Source organism: Tupaia chinensis, unplaced genomic scaffold (assembly GCF_000334495.1).
Source record: "Tupaia chinensis unplaced genomic scaffold, TupChi_1.0 Scaffold147369_1, whole genome shotgun sequence".
NCBI lineage: Eukaryota > Metazoa > Chordata > Mammalia > Scandentia > Tupaiidae > Tupaia > Tupaia belangeri.
In genome coordinates, this window is record NW_006207220.1 from 1,563,663 (window position 1) to 1,576,864 (window position 13,202).

Here is a 13,202-nt window from a genome sequence, read left to right on the forward strand (position 1 = left end):
TTAGATAAAATAATCCACATAAAATATTTAGTACAGGGACCAGCAGTTAGCATAATGGCTATGTCACTGGACTCCCATGTAGTTGACCGCGGTTTGAGTCCTGGACCCGGTGGCCTAAACTCACGCTGGGAGCATGTGTGTGTGTGCCCAAGATCCCGAGAGAAGAATGGAGGAGAAAGGATTGGGCATGGCCATCCCCCTTGGGAGGTGATTTCTCACTTTCTGTCTCTCTATCTCTCTCCATCTTTCATGGCGAGTACACACGTCCTATAGCAAAAACCTCTCAAAAAAAAAAAAATTTAGTACAATACCTAACCATAACAAAGCTTTCCGTAAATGTTTATTGTTACAATAAACACTATGATTTTAAACCATCATGGCGCATGTTGCACAGGGTGCTGGACCAGGTCAATTCTAATCAAAAGGGAGTGCAATAATACAGTTAGTGTTGGAGTTCAGAGAGAAGACACTGAAAAACACGAGGGCCACTACAAGCCAGAGACAGGTCTTCCCATTGGGCACTGCTTGAAGAAAGGCTGTTTGCCAGGGCCTCTGAGCCCAGAAATCTTCTCCAACATAATTGAGAAATATGTTTCTCATGCATTCCTAATTGGAGTATAGCAGATGGCAGAGGCATTTGTTTAATGAAATATGTCCATTCGATTAAGCCAGGCCATTGGGGATTTTGGGCTTCGGTACAATTTTCATTGCTGCCCTTCCTCTTGGGAGACCAGGGTAGTTCAGGGATTTTAACAATCTTGGACTGGAGGTTGGAGAACAAACAGTGTTTGAGAAACCCAAAGCTAAGCTTTGGAATTTCTGGCTCTATCTACATTTTCATCCATGGCAAAAAGCCATTGCCTTGAGAGTCTTGTGTGAGTTCTGGACACAGGTGGAACACAGAATCAACCAACTGAACAACTGAGAGCAAATCAGCGTGTGGGGTTCTCCACACAGAGCAAGTTTCTTCCACTATGCCATGCTTGGGCTAGTCCTGGCTAAGATGCTTTTCTTGCCTATTTCCATGTATCCAGGCCCAGCTTTTGTACGATAGATGTGTGCATGCATGTGTGTGTGTGTGTGTGTCTGTGAGTACATATACATAACCTCCTCTGCCAACACTCTCTTAATTTTCCTATCAAAAAGACATTACAAAAACCCTCAAGACACTTTATCTGAAGCACTTTAAATGATGTGACTTTCTACTTTGAAGTATATCTGGGTCTACACACCACTTTCATAAGATATATTGATCTCCTTCTTCAAAGGCAAGGGCCACAGGGCTGGGGCTTACTCTTAACAGTCCTGCATATTAAGCTCAGAGGTTCACACATAATGAAAGGAGGAAGGTACAAGGGAGAAGAATCCCCAAATCCCATTACCTGAGTTTCTACTCAACGTGTGCCTCTACCACCTGCCCCATTAGGAAGGATAATGGTTCATCAGAGTCTTGAAACACTTTCTCCCCCAGGCTTCTGGGCTGCTGTGTGTTTCTCATTTTCTTTCAGACTCACTTGCTGCTCTTAGTCTCTTTTGCTGAACCTCCCTCCTCTTTCAAGTTCCTAAATGTTGCAACGCTTCAGGACTCAGTCCTCGGAGCTCCTGTTTCCCTATTCCCAGTTTCTCCCTGATCTCACCCAGTATCACAACTGTGAACACTTGTTAGATCACTCACATCTATAACTATAGCTCTGATTATTCTCTTGCCATCCAGACTTAAATATCTAACTCCATATACCACCTTTGCATGAAGAATAGGCATCTCAGGCTTAACATAGCTAAAACGGAACTACTGATTTTTCCACCTCACACATAGCATTATATGATCTATTCATTTTCCAGGTCAAAATCCGAGGAGTGATTTTTTTATTCTTGCTTAGTTCCATTCCCCTAATCCCATCCACTAGCAAGTTTTACCTGTCTTATATCCTGATTAGATTTCTAGAATATATCCTGATTCCCACCATTTCTCAGCATCTCCCCTACTAACAACCTGCCCAGGACACCATTAACTCTTACCTCAAAGACCGCAAGCCCTTCTTGGGTGGTCTCCCTCTCCACTCTTAGGACCTGCTAGCTTACTTCCCTCACAGCAGCACAAATAAATATGTGTATCTCCCTTAGAACCTGCCTGTGGCTTCCCTCATACTCAGAACAAAACCTAAAGTCACTTGAATTTCTATGTAAGGCCCTAAATGAGCTAACCTACTTATCTTTGAACTCAAATCCCAACACTCTCTCTGCCATTTGCTACAAGTCCACCAGGCTGGTCTTCATTTCCTCACTTACACACACTTAGGTCAGCCCTATGGTAGAACTTTGGCACTTCTTGTTCTTCTGTTTGGCATATTCTGCCGTTAGTTCTTCACACAATAGCCGCCATCCATCATTCAGGCTCAACATCATCTCCCCTTTAGAGGCCTTCCCTAACCACCATAATTCGAGTTACTCCTCTCTGTATTTAAATGTCAGACCATATATGCTCTTACTAGACAGTGGAGGAGAGAGAAGGAGAGAAAGCGCACATTCTCAATGGTTTGCGATTGTATGGCAATCCATTTTCCTCCATTTCTCCATCCTCTCTTGATTTTGGACATGTGCCAGGCTTGTTTTTGAAGCTGCTGGGGCCAGGATTCGAACTACAGTAGGCCAGGTAAGATCTCATTCTATGTGTACAGGGCTTAACCACTGCACCACAGGACCAGTCCTCCTCAGATTACTTACATATTTTATTTCCCTCACAGTGCTTAAGGATACCTGGATTATCTCGTTTATTTATTTGCCTACTTTTTAATCTCTGCCCACTGGGAATATAAGCTCCTTGAAGACAGAGCCTCTTGTTCAGTGCTATTTGCAGTGTCTGGCATTATTCTAGGCAGTCAAGGAATATTTGTTGACTGACTGCCTTGCTTGAATAAAATGGCTAGCGAGGGTAAGAACTTGGAGTTTATTTCAATGCTCTGGTCTCTCAATGTGTCTATTTTGCTAATTTTGACAACTTCTATTTCCATTTCCTCAGCCCCATACTTCTAGCCATGCCACCACTGCCCCTTATAACTGCTTTTCCCGTGACATCTTGTTTTTCTTCTTATTGAAATATCTGACCCCTGGAATCCCCTGTCAGTTTGTTCATATATTCTCTTCCATATATATCCAACTGAGATTCAGTAAGGCATTACTTAAACTCTGATTTTCCATCAAGATTCTGAATTATCTTTGCCAGTGCTCCAACCCTAAGTTAATCTAACAGTTGCCGTTCTTTTTCCCATGTCAGGGAGGCTTTGTCTACTGGGGGGAAACATCCAGTTTAGCATCATTACAAATCCATCATCTCTGCTGCTGCCTAGCAGTTGTCCCGTGGTTCCCTGGTCAATGTTTTGTTTTTGTTTTAATTTTGTTTTTGTTTTTGTTTTCCTACTTAATGCCTTTCTTGACTTTCCAAACCATCCACTTCATTACTTTCCTAACTCACTCAATAGAATAGATAACTGTATCAACTACTCAGAAACAACAGACTCTTTTGTTTGCATCCTCTCTAACACTCTTATAGACTAACCCCTCTCATATTAACAACTCCTGCCTCTTTACTAAACCCCTTCCTGCATTTTCTAGCCATGGTAGTCTCCCCATCCTATTTAAAAACAAAACATCCTTTCTTCACATACTTGATAACATTTAGCTCTCTGTCCTTCAGAGCTGAGCTTCCTGAAGCATTCATTTATAGTAGCTACCTCTACTCTCTCACCTCCCATTTCTCATCTACTCTTCACTCTATTATAATATGGTTTTGACCCTTCTTACTTTATTATATTTACTCTTGTCAAAAGTGACTATCACTGGGACCAGCAGTTAGCATAATGGCTATGTCGCTGGACACCCACGTAGTTGACCACGGTTCGAGTCCTGGACCCGGTGGCTTAAACACATGCTGGGCGCGTGTGCATGTATGCCCAAGATTCCGAGAGGAGAATGGAGGAGAAAGGATTGTGGCGTGACCATCCCCCCTGGGGGATGATTTCTCACTTTCTGTCTCTCTGTCTCTTTCTGTCTGGCGAGCACACGCACCCTATAGCAAAAACCTCTCCAAAAAAGGAAAAAAGAAAAAAAAAGTAACTATCATTGAACTCAGGACACAAGTTTCATTTCATTTCTAAGGTTAATCCTTAATATTTGAGCAACACTGAACATTTGGTCATCTTGAAATGGTGTTCTGGTTCAGTTTTGGTTCCATGACAGGATAATGATTTGTTTCCCCCACACCTATCTAGAAATTTCTTCTAAATCTCCCTCCAAGTTCCCTCTTACTTTGCCTATCCAGTAATTTTTATACCCATTACTGTTTCATCCTTGGCCCTTTCTCTTTCTGCTACATATTCTCTTCTCTGTCTGAGAAACTTCATTCAATCACAATAAGTAAGTCATCACAATGGGACCAGCAGATGGCATAATCGTTACATCAGTAGACTCCCATGTAGTTGACTGGGTTCAAGTCTCATATCAAGAGGCTTGAAACTCATGCTGGGCATGTGTGAATGTGTGCCCAAAATTCTGAGAGGAGAATGGAGAAGAAGGATTGTATGACCATGCCCCCTGGGGAGTGATTTCTCACTTTCTGTCTTTCTGTGACTGTCTCTCCAGTGAGTACATGTACCCTAAGCAAAAATCTCTCTAAAATAAAACTTTTTTTAAGTCTGAAGGTGAGGCCAGCAGGTGCCATGGTGGTTAAGGCATTAGATTCTCACATGGCCAACCCCAGGTTCAAGTACAGGACCTGGTGGCTTGAAAATCATGCAAGGTATGTGTGCGTGTGTACCCAAATTCCAAGAAGAGAATGAAGGAAAAAGGATTGTGGGAGGTGATTTCTCACTTTCCCTCTCTCTGCCTCTCTCCAGCAAATGTACCCACCTATGGCCAAAACAAAACAAGTCCAAAGCTGAATTTACTACCTTCTCCCTTTTCCAAGTTTGATCTTCACCCACTACTCATTCTCTCAGTGAATAGCACATTTGACTCTGTAGTCAAGAAACAGAAAACTTAGGAACATTCCTCAATTCTTTCTCTTTAACTTCCTCATCTCGCACATTTAATTGATGACTAATTTTTTTAAGTTTATTCATTTATTTCTTCCATGAGGGAGAGAAAGAGAGAAAGAGGCATCCCCAACAGTGTCTTCATGCTTCAGTGCATCTAACTCTCAGCTGGTCTAGATCACAGGCTTACAAGAGTTCTATGCTCAGGGAGGTCCCAGGACACAAACCTAAGACCTTGTCTTTATTCATTCACTGATGATGTGAATGTAATTTCTAAATCAGGTAGTAGTTTCTGAACAATGCAAGAATATTTCTGAACACTGGATAAATTTTTTGTGACATTTCAATTGGTTTCCTTATACTAATTTTACTGTAATTTTTTTGAAGAACCATGCAGGCAATTGATTTAATATTAAGGTTTTAATAATTTCTGATTATAAAAGTATTGTTTTATGAAATTACAAAATTTGGACAGTTAAAAAAATGAAAAAAATCTCTCAAAATTTGACCCATTAATATTATGAATTTCTAGTCATGACCTGCATAAAAATCTATTACAATGAAGATAAACATTTTTTGAAATCATGAGACAAATAAATGGAAAAAAGGTCTCAATTAATAGTCAAACTCTTCTGAACAGTTTTCATGTGTTAGGCAATGTATTCCTATTGATTAGTGGCTTTACCTATTACTGTTAGCATACCAGATACAATGAACTGTTTTTCTGCCAACACTTCTTGTTTAGGGGGTAATTTTTAATGTTTTCTGGCTTAAATATAATCATTGTACACTTTTGTGTGGTTCAGCATGGTATTTTAACACACACATACACCATGTACTTTCTAATTTACACACAATAGTTACTAGTTTTACCTTTTTTTTTTTTTAAGAGGTTTTCACTATAGGGTGTGTGTGCTCACAAGAAAGACAGACTGAGACAGAAAGTGAGAAATCACCCCTCAGGGGATGGCCATTCTCCATTCTCTTCTCAGGATCTTGGGCACACACGCACACATGCCCAATGTGAGTTTAAGCCACCGGATCTGGGACTCGAACTATGGTGGACTACATGGAAGTCCAACGTCACAGCCATTATGCCATCTGCTGGTCCCAGCTAATTTTACCTTTTTAAATTTATCTATACAGTTGAAATCACTTGGTGAGTTTATAGATCAGTTCCAATGCTGGTCTCCTTACTTCTAGTCTTTCTCCTCCTTAGCAAGTATCCTCACTATAGCCAGATTAACCTTTCAAAGTACAAATTTATTTATGACATTCCCATATCTTGAAACTTTGATGGTTCACACTAGCTTCAGAATAAATTTCAAATTCCTTTTCATGATATAGAAGGTCCTAATGCTTAACTCCTGCATGTCTGTTCAGACTTAATTCGCGTCACGCCCTCTCAGAAGCTGACCTCTAGTGAAACTAAACCACTCTACCTCCTTCAGTATATAGACCACGCAAACTTTCACTCACCTTCAAATATTTACTAATGTTCTTCCTGCTTCCCTGTTCAATCTTTCCCACTCTTTGTCTAGGTATTCCGTGTTCGTTTTTTTAGGTCTCTTCAAAGGATCTTCAAAAACTTCGTGGAAAATGCAGATTATGAAAAAACTGTACATAGATTTCAAATTATCTGGCAAAAGTAACTTCTTGTACTCCAGTTGCATTTTTTGTTGAACTTTTTGAAGTCCTCTTGTATATCATTTCTAAAGACTCTTCCTGTCTCCAAGAATTTGTCCACAGTGCCCAAATTCTCATAAGACTCTGAATTTACCCTTCTCATAGCTCCATTCTATGCTTTAGTTGGTTTTTAAACCACTCTATTGAGATAAAATTTACATACCATGAAATTTACCCATTTTATGTGTGCGAATTTAATGAATTTTAGTATATTTACAGCTGTAGAACAAACCCTATGATCTGATTTTAGAATATTTTTCTCACCCTTCTTCCTACTATACAAGCAACTTGAGGGAGGTGCCATGGTTTGTTGATCCTCGGACCCTTAGGGCATAGCATAATACCTGTCACCAAATAAATATTTGTTGAACAAATAAAAAATAAATGAAAGGGAAAAAATTAATGTCAAATCCATGACATGTAGCACTTCTGTTTATCAGATATGGCAACCTAATTTTAAAGCTCTTACTTTATATACATTCCCCATCTCTTCTTGACATTTCACCGACTTCCCCATGTGGCAGTCATTGATGAATTTGCCCTGACAGAGAAAAATAAGACTTTAAAATATCCAAAGGGCCAAGAGAGTCATCACTGTGCATTTATGGGTGATTCGAGCATGTCTAGAAACTAAGATTTGCCCACAATCAAGTAAGGTTTGTTCCCCAAACGTTTGAGATTTCCTCTGCTAATTTACCTATATGCGTTAAGGTGAAATGTCTGCTTCTTGAGGTCTATTTTCATTTTTTTTCTGTTCTCCCAAATCTTCAAGCTGAGAGTCAAGAGATCCATGTTCTGGCCATAATTATGTCAACAATTCACCAAGCAACTTGAGGTAAGTCACTTCACATTTCTATGCCTGAGCTTCCTTAAAATATCCATGTTATGTCTCCCTGCTCTGACATAGAGGGCAAAGTAAGCTAGAAGGCAAACAAAGCACTTTAAAAAGTAAAAAGCAACGTGTCAATGTAATAGATTTTTAATGGACTTGCCATTCTCTCCGGTTTATATTAATCACCTTGTTTATTTAAAGATACTTTTTTGATGAACTAAACTGTTAATATTATCCAAAATTAGATATCCAAACATTCATTCATAAGGCTGATGTACTGTGCTAGAAAGAGAAGATGTCTGCTCTTTCTCAGAATCTATTCTTACTTCCCAAACAGCTCTAATGAACATGATTTATTATTCCCCAATAACTGCAGATAAGACAGAAATGAAAAGGGATAGAAGAGCTACTCCAGGGAAACTCATTGAGAACAAGAAGGCTGACAACAGTGGACGAAACAGAAGCATATATAAAAGTAAGTTTAAGAATGCAGGAAATTACAGCCAGGGGACATTCAGAGCTGGGGACTTTGGGCCAAATGAATCTTCAGAGCAGATGATTGTTTGTGATGATTCTGAGTCACCAGGAAACCCTGCTGATGAATCAGTTATAAAAAAAGAGAATATATCATTTTTTATCATAAATTAACTCTTGCTTTTTTTTTTTTTTTTGAGAGGTTTTGCTATAGGGTGTGTGCGTTCACCAGAAAGAGAGAGAGACAGAGAGACAGAAAGCGAGAAATCACCCCCCGGGGGGATGACCACGCCACAATCCCTTCTCCTCCATTCTCCTCTAGAGATCTTGACCACACACGCACACACGCCCGGCGTGAGTTTAAGCCACCAGGTCCAGGACTCAAACTGCAGTCAACTACGTGGGACTCCAGCAACATAGCCATTACACCAACTGCTGGTCCTCGCTCTATAAATCTTAATACAGAAATGAAAACAAAAATTACCCATGATTTCTAAGTTATTAAATTATTATTTTCAGTCATAAAATGACATTGATTTTTCCATGTTATAACCAAGACTGGTCACTGAAGCTACTTTATCATATTTTCCAAATCTTTCAAGAGCAGATGAGAAAAATTCTTCATTTCTAGTTGAGAAACAACCTTTCCCTAGGGACCACAGAATTATTTTAAAAAGGGTCAATCCATAAAATATATTGGGCATATGTCAGAGAATCTATGGTCTCATCTCAACCTCCAATTACCTAAAACTTAATATAGTTTGTAATTGTACATTGTGTTTGTGACTACCTCCACTAGCCTCCTTCCTCCCACTAACCCATAAGCTGCATATGGACAAGGATTGTGTTTGCTTTTGAGCTCATCATTGTATCTCTTGGAAAATCTGGAAGAATGCCTTGCATGTAAAAACTATTCACTGTATATGTGTCATTGTTGCATGAATTCATGCCAAGAACAGTAACCCACCAACATATCTGCAAAGCAATAAGACTCTAGAAAATGAGTGATCATTTTTAGTTTTTCACAATCCAGTGAAGATAACCCTGGAAAACAGCAAACTCTGTTGAGGGAAAGATCATGGACAGATAATCATATTCATAGTCACAATCATGGAAACAGAAATTATCAATGCTTCTAAAATGTTGATGAGTGACTGATCAACATAGAAGCAGCATCTACTGTGGCATTGCTCACCTTGTATCTGACATTATGAAAATAGTTACAGATGGGACCAGCAGTTGGCATAATGGCTATGTTGCTGGACTCCCATGTAGTTGACCACAGTTCAAGTCCTGGACCCAGTGGCTTAAACTCATGCCAGGCGTGTGTGTATGTGTTCCCAAGATCCCAGGAGGAGAATGGAAGAGAAGGGAATATGGCATGGCCATCCCCCCGGGGGTGATTTCTCACTTTCTATCTATCTGTCTCTCTCAGTCTTTCTGGTGAGTGCATGCGCCCTATAGCAAAAACCTCTCCAAAAAAAGAAAATAGCTACTGAATGCCTTAGCTTTCTGTTGCTATAACATAATACCTGGGGTAAGGTAATTTATAAAGAAAAGAGGTTTACTTAGTTCATGGTTCTGGAAACTGGGAAAGTTAAGATTGGTGACTGCATTGGGCAGCTTCTGGTAAGAGCTTCAAGCTGCATGAAAAATGGTGAAGAAGCGGAAGGAAAATTGGATCATGAAAGAGATAAAATATGACAGGCAACCTCACTTTATAACAACCTGTTCTATCAAGAACTGATCAGCTCTCACAAGAACTAATTCAGTCATAGGAGAACTAGAATTCACTCACTATCCTGAGGACAGATCCCTCATGACCCAAATACTTTTCATTAGACCTCACCTCTTAAAGGTTTTACGCCAACATTGCTGCACTGGGACTGAGCTCCAACTTGAGTTTTGGTGGGAACAAACCATTGCTCTAAATATCCATATGCCAAAAAAGAAAAAATAAACAAAATCCCTCAACCCATACCTTACACCTCATACAAAAATTGACCTAAATATGTCATGCATCTAAACGTTAGACTTAAAATCATAAAAATTCTAAACAAAATTATAGTAGAAAAATCTCTGTGATTTTGGTTATCCAAAGACTTCTTAGGCACAACATCTAATGTAGAATCTATAAAAGTTAATAATGCATACTTTATTAAAACTCAAAAGTTTTAATTTGTGAAAGACACTGTCCATTGAATGAAAATATAAACTACAGACTGACATAAAATATTAACAAAACACATATCTGACCAAGGTCTTGTGTCCAGAATATAAAAAGAATTCTCAAAACTTGATACTAAGTGAATAACCCAATCATTTAACAAATCAGCAAAAGATCTGAATAGGTATTTTTACCAAAGATACACTGATGGCAAATAAGCACACAAAAAGATGCTCAAAGATAATACTCATTAAGAAAACTTAAATTAAAACTATGAAAAGGTAACAAGACCCATCTATTTGAATGGCTAAAATTAAGAAGATTGGACCATACCAAATACTAGCAAGAATGTGGAGAAACTGCAATCCTCATATATTGTGGGAAGGATTGTAAAATGTTACATTAACTTTGGAAAAATGTTTAATAGTTCCTTATAAAAGTAAACATGTATTTGCCATATGGCACGACAGTCATACTTCTAGGTATTTATTTACCCAAGTTAAATGGCAACTTACAGTCACTTAAAATCCAATACACAAATGTTTGTAACAGCTTGATTCAGGATTGCCCCACACTGCAAATAACATAAATGTCATGGCTTGTGCATGGATTAAAAAAACTGGTATATCATGCTTCTAAAATGTTGATGAGTGACTGATCAACATAGAAGCAGCATCTACTGTGGCATTGCTCACCTTGTATCTGACATTATGAAAATAGTTACAGATGGGACCAGCAGTTGGCATAATGGCTATGTTGCTGGACTCCCATGTAGTTGACCACAGTTCAAGTCCTGGACCCAGTGGCTTAAACTCATGCCAGGCGTGTGTGTATGTGTTCCCAAGATCCCAGGAGGAGAATGGAAGAGAAGGGAATATGGCATGGCCATCCCCCCGGGGGTGATTTCTCACTTTCTATCTATCTGTCTCTCTCAGTCTTTCTGGTGAGTGCATGCGCCCTATAGCAAAAACCTCTCCAAAAAAAGAAAATAGCTACTGAATGCCTTAGCTTTCTGTTGCTATAACATAATACCTGGGGTAAGGTAATTTATAAAGAAAAGAGGTTTACTTAGTTCATGGTTCTGGAAACTGGGAAAGTTAAGATTGGTGACTGCATTGGGCAGCTTCTGGTAAGAGCTTCAAGCTGCATGAAAAATGGTGAAGAAGCGGAAGGAAAATTGGATCATGAAAGAGATAAAATATGACAGGCAACCTCACTTTATAACAACCTGTTCTATCAAGAACTGATCAGCTCTCACAAGAACTAATTCAGTCATAGGAGAACTAGAATTCACTCACTATCCTGAGGACAGATCCCTCATGACCCAAATACTTTTCATTAGACCTCACCTCTTAAAGGTTTTACGCCAACATTGCTGCACTGGGACTGAGCTCCAACTTGAGTTTTGGTGGGAACAAACCATTGCTCTAAATATCCATATGCCAAAAAAGAAAAAATAAACAAAATCCCTCAACCCATACCTTACACCTCATACAAAAATTGACCTAAATATGTCATGCATCTAAACGTTAGACTTAAAATCATAAAAATTCTAAACAAAATTATAGTAGAAAAATCTCTGTGATTTTGGTTATCCAAAGACTTCTTAGGCACAACATCTAATGTAGAATCTATAAAAGTTAATAATGCATACTTTATTAAAACTCAAAAGTTTTAATTTGTGAAAGACACTGTCCATTGAATGAAAATATAAACTACAGACTGACATAAAATATTAACAAAACACATATCTGACCAAGGTCTTGTGTCCAGAATATAAAAAGAATTCTCAAAACTTGATACTAAGTGAATAACCCAATCATTTAACAAATCAGCAAAAGATCTGAATAGGTATTTTTACCAAAGATACACTGATGGCAAATAAGCACACAAAAAGATGCTCAAAGATAATACTCATTAAGAAAACTTAAATTAAAACTATGAAAAGGTAACAAGACCCATCTATTTGAATGGCTAAAATTAAGAAGATTGGACCATACCAAATACTAGCAAGAATGTGGAGAAACTGCAATCCTCATATATTGTGGGAAGGATTGTAAAATGTTACATTAACTTTGGAAAAATGTTTAATAGTTCCTTATAAAAGTAAACATGTATTTGCCATATGGCACGACAGTCATACTTCTAGGTATTTATTTACCCAAGTTAAATGGCAACTTACAGTCACTTAAAATCCAATACACAAATGTTTGTAACAGCTTGATTCAGGATTGCCCCACACTGCAAATAACATAAATGTCATGGCTTGTGCATGGATTAAAAAAACTGGTATATCTATACAGTGGAATACCATTCAACAACAAAAAGGAAATAAGTGCGCGCGTGTGTGTGTGTGTGTGTGGGTGGGTGTAGTGTGTGTATATATACATATATATATACACAAGTGTGTATATATACATACACACACATATATATGATTATTTTAAGAGACTATATATATATAATATAGTTATATATATATGTATATATTATATATATGTGTACATATATACAATTATTTTAAAGGACCAATCTCACATCCTAGTAGTTAAGAATTCCAGACTCCACGTGCCAACTGCAATTCAAATCTTGGACCTGGTGGCTTGGAAACATGCCAGCAGCATTTACATGCATGCCCCAAATCTCAACAGGATAGAGAAATGAAGGTGAAGGGATTGTGGCATGACCATTTCTCACTCTTTCTCTCTTTCTCTCCCTTTCTTTTTAGTAAGTATGTAAACCCTCTAGTAATTTTGTTTGTTTGTTTGTTTGTTTGTTTTTTTAGTTTTTCACTATATGGTACATGCATTCACCAGGGAGAAAGAAAAAGTGAAAAATCATTTCCCAGGGGGAAATGCCCATGCTTCAATCCCTACTCCTCCATTCTCCTCTTGAAATTTTGGGTGCACACAAACACCCATAGTATTTCTTTCCTTTTATCAAAATTATTTTAATTTTATTTATTTGTACTATGATTTCTTAATTTTGCTTGGGGCACACACAGTCACCAGAG

The 13,202-nt window shown here is 38.4% G+C and overlaps 1 long non-coding RNA gene across 1 annotated transcript in view; it reads left to right on the forward strand.

Moving 5' to 3' along the window:
• The first annotated feature begins 6,127 nt into the window (after positions 1-6,127).
• LOC102478458 (uncharacterized) overlaps positions 6,128-13,202 on the forward strand; it is an 8,466-nt gene continuing 1,391 nt past the window's right edge. Inside the window, exons 1-3 of the long non-coding RNA XR_337570.1 lie at positions 6,128-6,189; positions 7,489-7,551; positions 7,925-8,023. This is a non-coding gene — a long non-coding RNA (uncharacterized LOC102478458). The remainder of the gene's footprint in view (positions 6,190-7,488; positions 7,552-7,924; positions 8,024-13,202) is intronic.